At 37.4% G+C, this 18,214-nt stretch overlaps 1 long non-coding RNA gene across 1 annotated transcript in view; it reads right to left on the reverse strand.

Moving 5' to 3' along the window:
* Window positions 1-18,214, reverse strand: part of LOC108350139 (uncharacterized) — a 133,220-nt gene that overhangs the window by 37,382 nt on the left and 77,624 nt on the right. The window lies entirely within an intron of this gene.

Raw genomic sequence — 18,214 nt, forward strand, 5'->3', positions numbered from 1 at the left:
CAGCCCATCATTCCAATTTTCACCTCTATCCACATTCTGCACCTACTTCAACACTTCGTATCATTTGGGTAAGATGTCTGTTGATTTTTGAGCCATTTGTTTTAAGGTGCTCTCATCTGCAAATGTTAAATGAATACTGTGAGAAAAGTTTTCAAAAAGTCACACAGACGGCCCTCATAATAGAAGCAAGTATTGTGTTCAAGGAAAATGTTATCTTACAGGCTTCTTGAAGAAATCTCTTCAGAATGTTCTGCAAGTGATCTAGCCAGAATTATTTACTTGATACATGTGGGTTTGAGCATTTCTGTGATGTGACCTTCTTCAATTGAGGAAGTCACCCTACAGAGAAACTTATCATCACAACTGTCTGGCTTTCTTCTTGGCCAGGGATTTAAAGCCTCACCACAAACACAACCCAGGAATCCCACTGTGGGTTCTGTCCTGCGCTTTCTGCTGTGCTCCTCTGAATTCTGAGCAAGATCAATCAATCAATTTCTTCCACCAGGAACTGAGTTGCCATGACATCACCGTCAAGTGTAGCCCTGTTCTAGAAAACCAACTGAGCTTGACCAAAATGAGAAGCAATTTATTTTCAACCAGGGATACTCAGTCTCTGTAGAGTTTTAAATATCAGAGTCTTCTGCTGATATGAGTCCAGGACGATCTATGCAGGGCTAAGAAGGGAGGAAGAGTCCAAGCTATGTGCTTGCATTCAGTAAATCACGCTGGGAGTCCACTGGAATTCTCCGCTGCATGTGAAAGGCTCTAGCCAGGTTACTGCTTATATTTTCAAATTAAAAGGAAACATATGTTTTTTTCATTAAGGTTACAAAAGACTGACTGATGATAAATTGATAGACAAAATATAATTAATATGAGAGCAAGACAATTTTGTGAACTTTTAGCCAGTGCAGTATTTCTGTGGACTCCATGTTTCTTTCTTCTTCTGGAGGTTCTGGGGAACATACTTAGAAAGTATGAGATTTCTTTTTTGTTGTTGATGGTGGTTTTTTTTCTTTCTTTTGTGTGTATGTGGGTTTGTGTGTGTGTGTGTGGTGTGTTTGTGTGTGTGTGGTGTGTTTGTGTGTGTGTTTGTGTGTGTGTGTGTTTGTGTGTGTCCATTTGTCTATCTGTCTCTATCGACGTGGTGTGTGTGTGCATGTGGAGACCAGAGATTAAGGTCAGGCGCCTTACACTATCACTCTCTACACTATCCTATTTTTCTGACAGATTCTTTTACTGAACAAATATCTTGTCAACTTGCTAGACTGACCGATCACCGAGTTCTGGGGTTCCAACTAGCTCAGCCCTAACCAGCAGTCGGGTTAGGAAGGTGTGTGGCCATGCCTGCTCTTTACTTTAGGGCTGCAATCCAGGTCTCTGTCTCACATAACAGGCACCTTACCCACTGAGTCTTCTCCACTGCCTAGAATGCACATGTCTGATGCAGAATCCACTCACAGTTTTACAATTATCACTTCCTTTAGAAATGGACTGCTTTGTGGTGTGCTTATGAAGGAATTTGTCTTTTTTGAGATTTATCTACACAGTCTCTCTATCTGCAGCACCCATATGAAATAAAGACATCTTTCCACACTATGTTTTTATATGTATATGAAATTGGAGTCTCTCTTAGCATTTGCAGTTATATTACCTGGCCTTAATAACCTCCTCAGGCAAAATAATGTGTATGAATATTACATTTTCTAGGAAAAATTGGAATAGGCACAGTACTAATTATGATGTTTTACAGTTCCCATTTCTATATTTTTCATTAGCACAATATCTATAAAACAATTCCTCTGTGCCTACACAAAAGAAAATGCTACAAGAATAGTAGATCGCAGAGGTGTGTATGGCAAGCTGAACTTATTTACCTGTGATCTCTTTATTATAACTTGAACATACATTTATTTAAAATAAGGTATTTGGTTTCAGCTATGTGCTTCTCTTAGTCACTTGAACTGAATCTAAACTATATCCAAAATAATTAAGGGAAATAAGATAGCAGTTACATCATAGCAACTTCTTGAAGCAAGGTTATTATCATTGAGTGAAATGGTTAGGAAAGTTCATAAGACAGAAACGTGGCTTTGAAGGACATCTCTTAGTGTTGGCACAGAACACCAGCAGTGAATTCCGTGGAGTGGTAAGGTGTGAGCAAAGACGCATTCAGTAGGCATGCTTGTAAAACCTCAGAGTCAGTGTTCCTCAAAGACAGCTACACCTGTCATCTGGTATGACCATCAAGGAAAAGATTGTGGATTTTAGCCTGAAGTTCTTTGGAAGAGGATCCTCTTCTCTTGATTATCACGTATAAAACACCGTGAAATCTTCTGTTAGCATGTCACAATTACTGCTCATTTTAAACATGATCACTGCTTGGTGAGAGATAAACACGGATTCCATCTTGTCTTCTCTGGAAGCCTGAGGCCAAGTTGCTTCTGATCTTCAAGCTCTGCTCTTTTTTTTAAAATTCTATCCCATCAAAGAGCTGGAGATGAGGACAAGTTTAGAAGATAGCATTCTCAGCAACTAACTTGACAATAATAAATTCCAATTGCAATAAATTAATGATGATAGCATCTAATATAAATTAAATAAAGAACACCAATCTTCATGTAAAAAAATTCTAAATAATGTAATTAGGAGTTCGATTAAAGACGTAGTCAGCTCTTCACACCATAAGTGGACATATAGAATTTCTGTCTCAAATTTATGTTCTGGGAATATTAAATTATCTGTGATAAATTAAATTAAAAATACCCACCATCAAGTATGTTCCTGCTTCATGGAAAGAACGCAAATGAGGGGGAAGTCCTATAGCACATATGCTATGTTATGAAATGCAAACAGTCAGACAATCAGATGTGGGGCTCACACAGAATCAGAAAAGACTGAAAACTAGATGACTCTATACTGGGTTTGCTTGGCTGGCTATAGCAAATTAAAATAGCATGGATTTATACAAAAGAAACTTATTCCTCTGTTGAGGAGATAAGAAGTGCAAAATTAAGTTTGAAGGAGTGCTATGTTGCCTGTGAATATCTGAAGGAGGAAAAAAAATGTCTTCCCTTTCTTTGCTATACGTCTGTTGCTTCCCAGTAATTCTTTGCATTTCTTAGTTTATGGCAGTTTTGATTCAATCTTTTTCTCAAGGCTCTTTTTAACCCTCTGTAAATATGAGCATGTCGATAAGCTACGGATTTAGCCTACACTCCTGGTCGGGTAAGATTGGTTGTAATTAACTGCTAAAGGATTACTATTCCTCAGTTATTTAGCTGGAGCACTGCAGAAGGCAGCTTATCTCAACGAAAGTCTTTAAGCTCAAGTGAAGGGGGATCTGACAAAGAAAGTTTGGCTGAGTGACATATCCTAGGAGATATGAACCCACACCACAGTATGGGGGCCAGCATCAGACCAAAGAAATGATTCTATTTACGGCAACTCTGACGAACTTCACAGTAATTGTGACTGCTCTCAGGATTATGGCTGAGGGGTTTCTAAGAAGAATATGAGTGATTCAAAGGTGGCCACATCGCGGAACACCTCACCTCAGCAGTTTGGGGACTCACAAAACTCTGTGCCCACACAACAGGGAAGCAGTTGTGCCAAAGAGCTTCATTCCTCTCATCCAGCAACCGTCCATGCATGACCCATGTGCTTTGGGGAGTAGCATTGCAACTCTTGCATATTTAGAGTCCTGTAAGTTTCTTGGTGTTCCTAAGGTAATGTGTGTGTTCTTTTTGTTTCCAATTCTGAAATGTCAAGATTAATGTCAGCTTTATCTGTTACTCTTACAGTAGTATTAATAAGAAAGTAATTTTAAGAAAGTCTAGTAAATAATAATCAAAAGAATTAAAGCATACCCATAGAAAAAGATAGAATCTCATGTGCTTCACAATTTTTTGCCTTAATTCTCCTTGAACTCTTTCTTTTTTTCTAATGTTGAATTTTTTTATTAAAAAAGGCATTATGGTTATAGAGGGTATCTACATATGTACTTTTATACAGTTAGAATTTATAATATAACTTTAAAAATTAAATTTAGATGCAATCTATTTTTTTTATTTGAAAAAGTGTTAGTTGGCTAAACTGCCTTTTTCCCCCATCTTTATTAAATTGAGTATTTCTTATTTACATTTCAATGGTTACTCCCTTTCCCGGTTTCCAGGCCAATACCCCCCTAATCCCTACCCCTCCCCTTCTCTATGGGTAGAAGAAAGTTTTATTTCTTCTCCAGATCTAACTGCATCATGCACCAACCCTCCCAGATAGATGCTGCCATCTACTGAAAAGCCCTGGTGCTTATTGGAAGTTGAATCTGAAATAGCTGGGTTTTCAACTTCCTTCAATTGTTAATCACATGAGAAACTGCTGGCATGTTTCTAAAAAAATCAATATTTGAATTTCCATTGCATGTAGTTTGAAAGCTAATGACATTTTTGTGTGGAAGAAAAAAAACCAAAAGAAACAAAAAAAAAATACCCCAACAAACCAACCAACCACCAAACAAACAAAACAAATCAAAAACTGCCTGTTATGCCTTGGTCTCTGGTCCCACTGGGAAGATATACAGGGAAAGCATGGAGAAATACAGGGAGACGTGTGTAATTCTAACACCTTTGACAGACAGCAGGCACTTTCTCTACAGAAAGCACTGTTCATTACTTTCTTGAATGATTTACAAACCCTCGTCCAACACGTATCATCATCATTTCAATTTTCCCTACTTGTCCTATTCCTGGCTTTTCACTAGACAAGGACTCGCCAAGAAGGAAAAAAAACCAAAGAAGTACACTGTCTGCTTTTGGGAGCCCTGGCAGGCAAGCAGTAAATGTTAGCTAGTTTATCTGAATATAAAGCAGGATTAAATCAACCAAGTTGGTAAAGCAGAATTTTAAGTGGAACATTGCTCAAGTGATATACGAAGATTGGTTCCAAAAAAATTCCCTCCATTTCTTTATCTCTAAATTAATATTATCAAATTCTCATTTTATATACATTTCATGTCAGGCCTGTCTTAAACATTAGAAGCTACTTTAATTACTTATATAGGCATTTGATAAGACTCCTTGTGTAAAAATATTGATTACATCTTTGTGGAAAATTATTATATCTTAAGTATAACTACATTAAATCCTCTGAATCAGTAACTGGAACAAAGAAAGATGGTGTTTTTAAAGGAAATGAAAATATTCTCATTTAGTTTAAAGGGTTATTATTAGCTAATTAGTTATTTAATACAGTGGCAGGGTTTCATGAAGTCCTAGTACATCTCAACTGGACTCTTAGATAAAAATGCTCTTGACCCTCTGACCTTTGCTTTTTTACCTCATAGCTGTGGGACTCTGGATTCTGTCTTATTACCTGAACATGGACTCACATTGGCCTCTCAGATTTGCGAAGATAATTAAGTAACATGATAAATAAACAAATATATTATTGACCTTAACGTGATATAAATTTTAGTTCATCATTTATTAGGTTTCCTTCATAGCCTTCTGCTCTCTGACCACACAAGGTTTGGCAAGATTCTATAACTGAACATTTCATTTAGGTCTGCAGCCTCGCTTCAAGGGAATTGCATTAGGTCACCTTTCTGAAAGTGAGTTATAGTGAATATTAACTATTGTTGCTTCATATAGCTAAGGTTCATGTGTTTTCAGTTTTGCCCAAAACAGATAAGCTATTGCTTAAAAGAGGGAACGCAGATACCAAAACACCAGAAAAAGTTGAACATCCCTGACATGTTTCATGGTTTCCTGGAAGCTAATGTACACTTTCCAAACTCAATATCAAGTTATTACAGTTTCAGTCAGAACTCTCCTCCCTTCTGTTTTTAAAGCAGCAGGGCTAGGTCAAGGCTCTTCCCTGAATCACAGTGCAGTGTTGGAACAAAAAGGGAAGGGCTGACAAGATTCTCTCCATCCTCACCTTTATAAAAACTTGACTCACGGGCCTGCTGAACCGCCACTGCCCCGTGATCTGTTAAAGGGATCTTATACTTAATGATTTAACTCCTGGCGTGATTAATAATCTGGTAAATTCCAGTGAAGATCGATTGGTGTTCATCAGGCAGCCCTCCCTAGGGACTGTACCTTTGCCCTCTGTGTTCACGTCCTGTATGTGACATGCCTAAATCTCAGTCACCACTGCTCCCTGACCACTCTCCAGCCACGTGCTCTCATGAACCTGTACAGATCTCTGTTAGGGAATGAAGCAAGGGCGAATGAATATATCCGAGTCAGTAATCTGTCACAGGTAGGCTGCCTTGGCACCACAATGTGCTGGTTTAGAAGTGCTGCTGTCCGTACATTGTCAGAAGATAATATTACAGAATAATTCAGAGTCTTTCTGGACTGAACCAAGCATTCTGTTGAACATAGTGGTTTTATTCCGTGAACTGAGGCAAGATGAGACTTTTAGGAAACGAGATATATTAATTATCACACTCAGTTGTATTTCACTCTGTAGCTAGCAATAATTTAAAAATCTCAGCCTTAAGGTGAGTGTGTTTATCATTTCAGTGGGACTGCACAAGTTTGGGTTTTTTTTTATTTAATTATGTAAGTTATCTAGTTCAGTGTTTTCTATAGCTCAAACATTTACAAAGGAAAATTAGGGCTGGAGAGACGGCTCAGGCAGTGAGAACACTTGCTACTTAATGAGAGGGGATGTGAATTTCACATGTAACAGTCAGGTGCAGCTGTGAGCACGTGCGATTTTCATGGTAAGGAGAGATGAATCCTGTGGGCCTCACAAACCAAACTAGCGAAAAATGGAAGCTTCGAGTGCATTGAGAAAACTATCTTTAACAAGAAGGCGGAGAGTGATAAAGTAAGTTATCACTTGTCTTCCACCTGCCTGAGTAGTGCGGGCATAGACAAGACCACACATACCAAGAGAGCAAGTGTGTGCAAGCACAAATCCACATACTCACCCCTCGCAACACACAGACACACACACACGTGCACAGACACACACACACAGCCACACACACACACGTGCACACACACACGTGCACACACACACACAGCCACACACACACGTGCACAGACACACACACACACGTGCACACACACACACACACACACACACACACACACACAGCCACACAGGCACAGAAAGGGAAGGTTGGAGTGAAGAAGACAGAGAGAAACAGTAAAAATGGGTGCAGAAAATGTCCTTTTCTTCCTGCAGAGAAAAATTTAAATATTAAATGTAAGGCTTCAGGTTCATATAAGATATCTATTCCGTAGGTATTGATTGATTGACATATATTTGTAGATAATATTTTAAATAATACTTTAAAAAGATTAAAAATTAAATTTTCACAAGTTAATTTTTATGTGTATTTTGTTTGCTTGTATTGTCCAGAGAGTGTTTCTTAGATCCTTGGCTTCAGATTATAGTCCTATTAGACAAACACGAGTTCCAGCTAGTGGTCCAAAGGACTCAGCCTAAGTTACAGAGAGACCACATTAGTGTCTGACACTGACAGAATGTCGGATTTACCCGGATTTTATAGTTTGTTTTACATGATGTGTGGCAGGTTTATTCATGGTCCTTAGTTAAGAAGGACAATTGCATCTGCGGTGGTCAATAGATGATTAAGATAATTATTCCCACAAGATTCTAGTACAGTGACAAAAAAGACACCCAGGGAAGCCATAGCCGAAAAGGAAATTCAGCAAGTTTGTCTGTATTGCACTCCTAAATGTTGAGCAAACACTGTGTAATGTACTTCTGAATACTGTCTTTCTGAAACTCAGAAACAAAACGAAGGTCATCCATTCTTCCTGGCTTAACCCTGCATCAGACATGACTAAGATTCAAAATACATGGGGTTCATCCTGACCCAGATGTCGGGTATTTTTTTTTGTTTGTTTGTTTTGTTTTTTTGTTTTTTTGTTTTTTTTTTTTTGAGTGCAATTGTGTGGACATTTGGAAAGCACATCATGTCACTAGCTTTAACTGCAGCTTTTCAATCCAAAGCACGCACTTACTCAGTTGACAGGTGGCAGTGGTTGCCACGTGCTGCCCTTGGGTGCCACTCTGAATGTCAGTGCACATGTTCTGTACCATTTAGGGTTTCCCTGACCTTCGGTACGTGACCTTTCTCTTTCATTGCTGGGTCACATGGTGATTTTGTGCTGTGCAATTGCAGGATGCTTTCTAAAGTAAATATAATATTTTGGTTCTCAGGAGTGGTATATAACTTTGTCAATACTTCCACACCATTGGGAACACCTATTTGTCATGCAGCTGTTGATAATTGTTACCTCTTTGAAGTTTTTTTTTGTGTATGTGCAAATATAGTAAATCATTAGTGATATTAACATTTTTCACATTTTGACCCTTTGTATAGGTCTTTGGGAATGTGCTATTTCATTTTCTCATGGGTTATCTTTATATTTAAATTACTGAAGCATGTGTGTTCAGTAATTTCTGTGTGTTCAGTATAAAACTTCTGTAACAGAAGTTGAATTTATAAATATTATCGTTCACTTAATAGTTTTGTATTTTTAATTTATACTACCCTGTTCAGGATAAAGTGCCAAACAGGATAGAAAAGAAACTATTTGACAAGTCCATTTTCGTTCTTCACTTTCTTTTAAAAAAAGTTGCCTAATACATAATTATGAAGCTTTAGTCTTTTATTTTGCAAATATTTGCCCTGATATTTTCAACAACAATCCATTTAATAACCTTGACTTATTGAATAATTTTGATCTGTGGTATGGACAAAAGGAGTAATCTCTCTCTCTCTCTCTCTCTCTCTCTCTCTCTCTCTCTCACACACACACACACACACACACACACACACACACCTCTCTATCTCTCCCTCTCAGCTTACAATTAATAATGAGCAATTCTCCAGCCGGCACAGAGTTTTTCTTATTACAGCTCAATAATGACCACATTTTCCACCTGGAATGAGTTCTACAGATGTGCCTGCTTGCTTCAGATAGATATCACACATACAGTACATTTTTAACTCTAATTTAACCAGTTTGGTAATAGTCAAAGCACTCTAGGAAATGCTTAATTACACCTACCACCTTACTATACTATAACTATAATAAGAAGGATAGATCAATCCATGGATGAAGAAGTAGATAAGGGGTGGTAAGCAGGGTACTGTGTTGGGAGAATCTCTCACTATGGTTTGGGCTTGCTCTCTTCCTACCGTGTGGATGTGAAGGTGGTTTAGAAGACTTGGTAGGTCCGATCCCAAACCGCAAAGTCTGAGGCTTTATCATAGGCATGACTGATTTTGCGAATTCAATCTTAGTTTTCTCTTCTCTGGAGAATGTACAGTAGTACAGAAAGGAACATGATTCATCCCCACATGGTCTTTCCAGTTACCAACTCATCCGGAAGCATACCCCAACTGCAAGGGTTATCTCACTGGAAGAAGACCTGTCTGATTTCCCAGGAAGCTACAAAGTTCTTAAGTTCTCTGAGTATAGATCAGATTCAAGGAAGAATCCCTTAGCTCTTAATCTTTGGCCACTAGTAGGGTTCTACTGTTCCCAACAAAGACCCCGTCATCATGCACAGAGGCATAGTACCAACTGGATGTGGTGGTTTGAATAGGTATGGTCCTATAGATTTATGCTTTTTAAATGCTTAGCCATGGGCAGTGGCACTACTAGGAGATGTCGTCCTACTGCACGAGGTGTGACCTTGTTAGAGAAAGTGTGTCACTGTGAAGGCAGGGCCCAGAAGTCTTAAATGTTCAAGCTATGCCCAGTGTAAAACATCTGGTCTCCTTGATGCCTTCAGATCAAGATTCAGAACTCTGAGCTTCTTCAGCAGCACCATGTCTGCTTGAATTCTGCTACGCCTTCCCCCACAGAGATAAGAAACTAAACCTCTGAAACTGTAAGCCAGCCTGAACTAAATGTTTTCTTTCATAAGAGCTTCCTTGCTCATAGTGTCTCCTCATAAGAAGAAACCCCCTCTAAGACACTGTATTTAGGCTTTAAAAGCCAACAAGGACATGGATTTGGGAGGAGGTCTAGGAACAATTGAGGAAGACGTGAGATGAATAGTGAGGTATTTTCTTGTATAAATTAATGAAATTCTCAATGTTAATGAAAAATTAAAATGAACTATTGCTATAATTAGCAATGCCACTAATGTGACTGATACGTATGACATTCATGCCACCATTCCTTCTTGTTATTACTAAGATATGAGTGATATAGTGATTTCCAAAATTTTGTTACTGATACTAATAATCTAAAAATTTTAGTGTTTTCTATATATCTTATGTTTTTGTAATTATATTTCCAGTTAAAGTAGCTAAAATCTTCATTGTATCAAATTTTCAAAATTCTTTTTTTTCTCTATTTTATAACACTTTACACTCTAATCAATTGTATTTCATTATGATTGCATTGAGGTGCGTTTCACATTTTTGAGGTTTCTTGTGATAAATTGTAACACAGTTATACGTGAGTGTTTTGCTTTAGTAATACAAATATTTTCAGTGGCAGGCTTTCCTGTGAAAACTGTTTGAACTGCAGACTGTTGATTTGAATATTCTGTGTTTCGACGTTCTCTTATTTGAAATATTTTTATTTCATTCTAGGGTTTCCTTGAGCCCTTCCTGTTTAGGAATCTGTTGTTTAATTTTTAAATATTTACAAATTGTTAGTCCTTGACTGAGTTTCAAGTGGACAGAATGCTCATTTTATATTAATTATTCTTGCATGAATTAAGCAAGACTTCCGGCCAGCAGTATGATGCGTTCTTTCTAGCAGGTTCACCTTCTCTAGAGTGGAATGGATTAGCAATTGCTCTTGTTGGCTGCAACAGATGTCTGTTGGGTCTAGCGGGTTTCTCCCTTTAATCAAAGATTTCCTTTGATTTTGTTTTGTTCTTATGTATCTGTGTATGTTTCTTTGTATGTATATGCATGTGCGTGGGTGTCTACAGAGGAAATCAAATACCCTGGAGCAGATGTGAGCTGCTTCTGTGAGTCCTAGGGACCGAGCTGGGTTTTCTTGCAAGAGCAGTGAGTGCGTTCAATTACTGAGTCTCCCTCCAGCTCAGAGCAAGAATTTCTTATCAAAAATTTTATTTTCTATCAATTAGTGAAAGTGCAGTGTTATTTATAGTAACTGTTGTCTATGTCTTTTCAAAATAATTTCCAGGTGTTTTGAGCTTTTATAATCATAGAATCCTTTATAAATGTTGTGGCTACTAACAGAAAACATAGCTTTTTAAAATGTCCCCTTTTCTCTGTAAATTGCTCTCTTAGCTTGCAGTACTCCTTAACTGTAGTGTAACATTTTCTGTCTCCTTTTGTCTCTTTGTTGCTGTTTGCATTTTATGATTTGGTTTATCCTTCTACCTCCTACCTAGTTGTGTATTTATTTCTACTGTGTGTATTAGCTGTCTGATACACAGGATGAGTAACTTTAACATTTGAGTTATCTGATAATATCTGTATCTTGATTAAATATTTCATCTACTCACATTTAATATTATTATCTTGAATTTTAGTTTAATATATTTGAAAATTCTATAAATAGTCAGAAATCATGGACTTCCCACCTTCTCCCTTTCATTTATTATTTTTTTCTTAGTATGGATTTAAATTACTGTATAAAATCACAGGATAGAAGCCTTAGAACCTTTGATTTAGATTTCTTGCAAGAGGGTCCTTTTACCTACGTCTAGATTTTTCAAGTACATTATTTTATCATGAGTTTGAATAATAGTCGATGGATATATATTAGATCCCGGCTCGTCTATCTCTGTCTCTCCCTTCATTCTTCTCTCCATCCATATAACTCGTCACTCTGATGTCTTGGTACGTTCCACTGTTCCACAGTCAGAGAGCCAGCTATTAGATTCCAAAACTTTCAAGCTGATTAATCAACATTTTTCTAATAATGACATAAGGTCTAAAATCTTTCGTATTCTGAAGCAATATGAACCTTGGCAGGGATAATGTTTTATTCTTTAAGGTGATTCTGACACTTGAGGACCATTTAGAGTATCTCTCTCATTCTACTCTGAGACTCTCTGGTCCATTATCGGATTATTAACGTGAGTTTCATGTTGCTTATGGCCTCCTCACGACCAACATCTGGATAATTTTCATCAATACACATAGGGATGAACATACCCTCACTCTGCACCAAAAAGACACATTCTCTTAGGATGAACTGTGAAGAACTCTTTCCTCTGAGTAATTCATATGTTCTCCCATGATGCCACAGCTGCCAGCCTCTCAGAGTTTCATTTCTACTCTACAACAAGGTCTCAGAGTGAAGACCAAACCTTTCTTTCAAGCAGTAAGATCCCTGTGGTACAGTGTCACTGAGCTTAGAATTAACTCTTGCTTTATAGCTACTCAGGTTGTTTCTGCCTGTTAAGGTAGAGTGAGGGGGATTTGCACACTGCATAATTTCTTGTACTTGCTGAGATAGAGTAGAACTTTATAAATAAGTACACTTGCACTGTATATGTAAGCGTAATTTCTTAAGACTTTAAATAGTGATGTATGTGTATGGAGGTATGTTTTATAAAGCAAATTTAATTCAATGGAAAATTACTTTACTGGGCAAGAATCCTACAGTACGGCTCATATAAAATTCTATTTCTCTAGATTTTTCTTTGTAAAACTTTGAAATTAAACTCTATAATTATGCATAAGAATATTTCAAATATCAGCAATGAATAGAACATGACTGTGTTGATAAAATATTTCCTTATTTTCATGAACCATAGCATTCAGGACATGCTACATAATACATTGAATTAGATTACCTAATGTCATTGATCTTCAAATAATGACAACAACGTTAGAGAAAACCCTTAGTCAAACACATAAATAGAACAATATGAATTTGCTAAAGTTTTAAAAAAAAGCATTGTTACACTACCATAAATTTTTATTTTTTAATTTTTCAAAATTATACAGGATTATTTTATCAGTATTTTTAAATCAAATGTTGTTTTTTCCTGTTATTATTATGCTATGGTTTGGATATGGGTTGAATTTATTTTCCAAAGATCAAGGGTTGGAATTCTGGCCTCCTACACAGTGAGTAGTGGGAAATTCAAAAGGTAAAGAAAAGGGAAAGACTATTTGGCCACTGGAATTATACCCAGTTCTGCAGAGAAACAAGTTAACTCACATGATGGTGTTTGAGAAGAAGCAAACATGATCTCTCTGGCTTTCAGTCTCAAACTGTGATTTCTTCCACATGTGCTCCTAAGGGGACCACAGCATGGTGATGCTATCCATTAAAGCCTATCATCACCGCTGAGCAGAGACTAGGACTGGGCTCTTAGATCTCAAGACTTTGAGCTAAACAGAGATCTTTTCCTTATAAGCAGTCCCTAGTAGTCATGTGTGTGTGTGTTTGTGTGTGTGGGGTGCTTGTATGTTTTGTGTGTATATTTTTCAATATTGTCTTAGCGTGTCCATTGCTCTGAAGAGACACTGTGACCAAGGCAACTCATTTAAGGACAACATTTAATTGGGACTGGCTTACAGGTTCAGAGGTTCAGTCCATGATCATCATGGCAGCCTGCAGGTAAATATGGTGCTGGAGAAAGAACTGAGCATTCCCCATGCTGATCTGAAGGCAGCCAGAAGGAGGCTCTCTTCTCTACTGGGCTGAGCTTTGATTGTATAACTCAAAACCCACCTCAACAGTGACACAAATCCTCTATTAAGGTCAGATCTCCTCCATTAAGGCCACATTCTGATATTGCCACTTTCTGTGTGCCAAACATATTCAAACAACCAAACTATGAATATATATGGTGGGTAGGTCATGGAGTGGTCAGATCTGGAGATAGTTTGGGGAATGAATGAATGAAATAAAAAACAAAACATTTACCAAACTCCCAAAAAGTATCTACATATATAAGAGTGGAAATAGATAAAAGCATAGAAAGGCACTAATGGGATTGAGAGGGGGAAATATGGGATGAGTAATAGAGACGTGGTGGACTCAGCATACAATATATAATCATAGGAAAATGTTCATATGACACAGTATCATGTACAAAAAATATATACAAAAAACAGCCTGAATTTTGCAGCATGTGGTGGCAAATACCTCTACTTACAAAATTTGAAAGGCAGAGACAAAGATCAAAAGTTCAAAATTATGCTTGGCATTCTTTTCCAGAGTGAGGCAAGCCCAGGATGCACCAGACTCTCTCCTATGTTCCTCGCTCCTCACAAAGGTTCCTGCTATTTGTTGCCTGCAGACTTAATCAATCTAAGAACATATTCTCAGCACGAGGAATGACTGAATTGTTCAAGGCCACAGTATGGCTCACGGATACATGTGAAAGTATTATCATACAGTGAGTAGTGGGAGGTGGGGGTCAGTGGATAATTAATCTAACCATTCTGAATCTCACTCAGTGATTGGACTTGACATGAGATCTAGTTCTTTTTGAGGTAACAAAAAGAACTTGCTTCCTAAGCCCCAATGGAGCTACCCACTCACCAGACTTTTCCACTGGCATTGCCCTCTTTTTTTATTTATTTTTGACCACTGGTTCTCCCCCTGCCCCCAACTTCTACAAGTAGTTCACTATTCACCTAAAATCCATTCTCTCTCTCTCCCTTTGTTCCTCTCCCCCATCTCCTTCTCCCCTTCCCCTTCCTCTCCCTCTCTTCCCCCCTCCGAGATCTTTGTAGAAAGTAAGCAAGAAAAGAAAAAACCAGAAAAACAAACAAACAACAAACACATAAACCAGGACCAGGATAGGGCAAAGCAAACAAAAGAACCAAAGAAAAGGCACAGAAACACACACACAGACATAGAAACACACATTCATTCACATAGAGTTCTCATAAAAACACAAAACTAGAAACCATAATATATAAGCAAAACTATAAAGGTTTTTAACAGTGCAGACAAATCATTAGGATACAAAACCAGCTTAACTTAATCTATGATTAAGGTTTTTTCGTGTTGGCCGTCTACTGCTGTGGATGTGGCTTTCCCTCAAGTGTAGTTTTCATCTCTGTTTAGAGTGATATTATATAGGCTTCTTGATCCATACTCATTTTCTCTAAAATAACTATGGCATATTCCATATAACATGTCAGTCTTCCTTCATCTGTTGCCAACATTTTATTCCATTTTCATGGTAAACTGTGTGTTCAACATCTATATTAGTCTACATAAAATTAATTTTATAGGCCATGGATTTGAAAGAGAGCAAGGAGTGGTAACAGTGAAGGGTTGAAGGAATAAGAGAAAAGGGAAATGATGTAATTATTCTATAATCTCAATAAAAAGTCATGTTGATTATCCATGTTTGGAAGTCAGCAAGAACTCCCACGTTTTTCTTGAAGCATGTAACATTTTTCTTCTGCCCAAAAATATTTTTTGCTGGAAGATGTATTTATATACTGTCCTTTCGGATTAATTGGTAGATCGAGAGTTCTCACCACCAGGAAGAAACAAAACAAACTGGAGGGTTCTGGTTCCTTGAGCAGTCCTACTATCTTACAGAGAAAATGCAGAAAGAACTGAAGATTTGTGAGATTCTGCATGTTGTAATGACTATTTAATCCTAGGGTATATGGAAACCTGGGTAAGGTGCAAGGAGTTTAAATAAAAACAACTGAGAAGAAACAGTCTCAGAAATAGGTAGTTCAGGAGAAAGTAGCTTCTGGACACTGGCATTGTAAAGCATGTGTAGCATAAGCTAACACCCAGAGCTTGAAAAAAAAATTGTCCGATATCAGACAAAGCAGTTAATTTGAGATGTCAAATGAAATTTTCCTTTAGATTGGAAGAAACCCTTAAACATGTACAATAGAACATCTTTGTTTCTGAGCTCTGTTACAAACATGGTGACCACGGAGGTGACAGATACGTAAGAGCTCAGGGAATCAAGATGATGGCTGAGGGTCTGCTGTGAACTTGGATATCCAGAAGGGGCTTCCCCAAGCAAATGAACTGACTAATGTTACTTTCTGAATGTGTCTGTGAATGGTATTTCTCAAGATACCTTGGCAGGGATTGGTATAGAGAATACAGGCATGAGAAAGCTAAATGAGACCAGGTCTCATATGTAAGACAATCACTCAGACATAAAATATGTGCAGAAACCCCAAACAAATATGCAGAGAGAGTCATTCCTTTTAGACCTTTGTTACGACTGAACACAGACGGAAGGTTTTCCTCTCGTAAAGCCAGTTGGAAGCACATTGTTCTTCTTATAAGGGGATCACAACCTGCAAATGCTAATGCTAATCCATCTTTCTTCATATGTAACAGAAAACTTGCATGAAAATAAAAGTAAAAAAGCATATGTCGGAACAAAAGCCCCTCTTAGGTCTCAGTAATATTCCCCCAGGCTCAGTTCCCCACAGCACCATGGGATAGGATGGCACTTTCACGGTTTGAATGACAATATCATATTATATTCAGAAAAAAAGAAAAAACCTGTCAGCGAAATGTAGACTATTCACTTTGTGAATTTAAGGTTCTTGATTTGAATGAACGTTTCGCAAAATGCTGGAGAGAGAGAAGCAGAGGCGATGGCAGTGCCGTCGTGGTGAGTTACACAGGAAAGAAGAATTACAATTCCAACGTTAACTGAGGAAAGCCAGGGAAGTGGATATGGTCTAGAGAAGAACGTGGCAGGTTCTCTTGGAGACTGAATGGCAAATACTTCAAGCTGGCTCCATGCAGCCCCTTCTCTGGGTTTCACATAAATTACAGTAAAACCTGCCATCTAAGCTTTACCTGCACAGCCAAGTGCCTGGGTTCTCCCTCTACTTCCAGTGATCCATTTGCAAATACAGATGCAGTAGTGGATTTGCAGGAAAGATGTTAAAACACAGACTCGACGAAAAGAAAATAAGGAGATGGATATTTAAGCGACTAAATGACTGAAAGCAAGAACAACACTAATAGCTCTACAGTTCGTTTGCCAGAAGCATTTCAGTTGGGAATTAAAACATCTGTAAATGGAACACATGTGTCATAGAACTTAAGCGGACCTAATAGGGTCATATAGATATGGCTCCATAAATGATACATTTCACTCCCGATATTACTGAATAAACTTTTCCATTTCTTTTTAAAAATATTCTATTGTGACATATATATATATATATATATATAAGATATTTTGCATATATCTACCCCACTGTCCTCCATTTTCCCCCTTCCAGCTCCTACTAATTTCTCCCTTCCAAATGTTCCCCCTACTAGCGATGTAACTTTTTCTTTCTTAATGGTTTAAGAACAGGTCTCTAGAGACCAGTAACAGAGTAAAGTACATTTTTACTTTACAAATATTTCTCAAAATTTCTCCATACAAAGTTGTCTGTATTGTGCTTAGTGATAGGGCATAATTCTGAGGTATTACACTTAGACAAACATTTCTTCCGTCCTCATAGGTGATAAATCTTCAAACTTGTACAATTTTGTTTATCCCATTTGTTGGATAAAATTACAGGGACAGAAATGATCAGTATATGAAACTGTCAATTTCTTAAAACTTTAAGTTTAGATTGAATATATTGTGCTAAGACCCATGAAAATTAATTTCTGTGGAGTTCCTTTCAAACCAAAGTAATTTAATGAAGTGGCTTTAGTCACCAATTTAACCAATGGTTTTTTTATTTTTTCCTTTTTACCACTTACAAAATTGCAAAAGTAAGTTAATAAAAACATCTATTACTGTTTCTAGTCTATTGTCCTTAAATATAGCAAAGAATAAAATGCTATCATAATAAAAGTAGTATATGGGCAATATACTTTAGACTCAATTTGTTTACAAATGAGGACGCATAGCTAACTAGAAAAAGGCATGTGTATCTGGAAGTAAAAGATCGAGTGAAAGAGGTACATATAATCAAAACATATGTATGACATTTTCAAAGAAATAACAAAATACTTATTAAAATTGAGAACCATTTAGGAATGAAGGGAAGAAGTTATTAATATATTCAGAAGAATATTCAGACATCATATCTTGGACAAATATTTAGGATTGCAAAGATTCCAAACATGATCCATAATCATAGACAATCTACTTTGTGAGATTATATCCATATGCTTCAGGAGCACTAGAGGAGAAAATGACAAATGAGCCAAAAGGACAACAGGTACAGTAAGAAGACTAATTGAAGTGGAAGATCAGTGACATAAGTGGGAGGGAGGGCGAACATTGTCAGGAAAAGATCAGATAACACACA

The sequence above is a fragment of the Rattus norvegicus genome, chromosome 2 (assembly GCF_036323735.1).
Source record: "Rattus norvegicus strain BN/NHsdMcwi chromosome 2, GRCr8, whole genome shotgun sequence".
Lineage (NCBI taxonomy): Eukaryota > Metazoa > Chordata > Mammalia > Rodentia > Muridae > Rattus > Rattus norvegicus.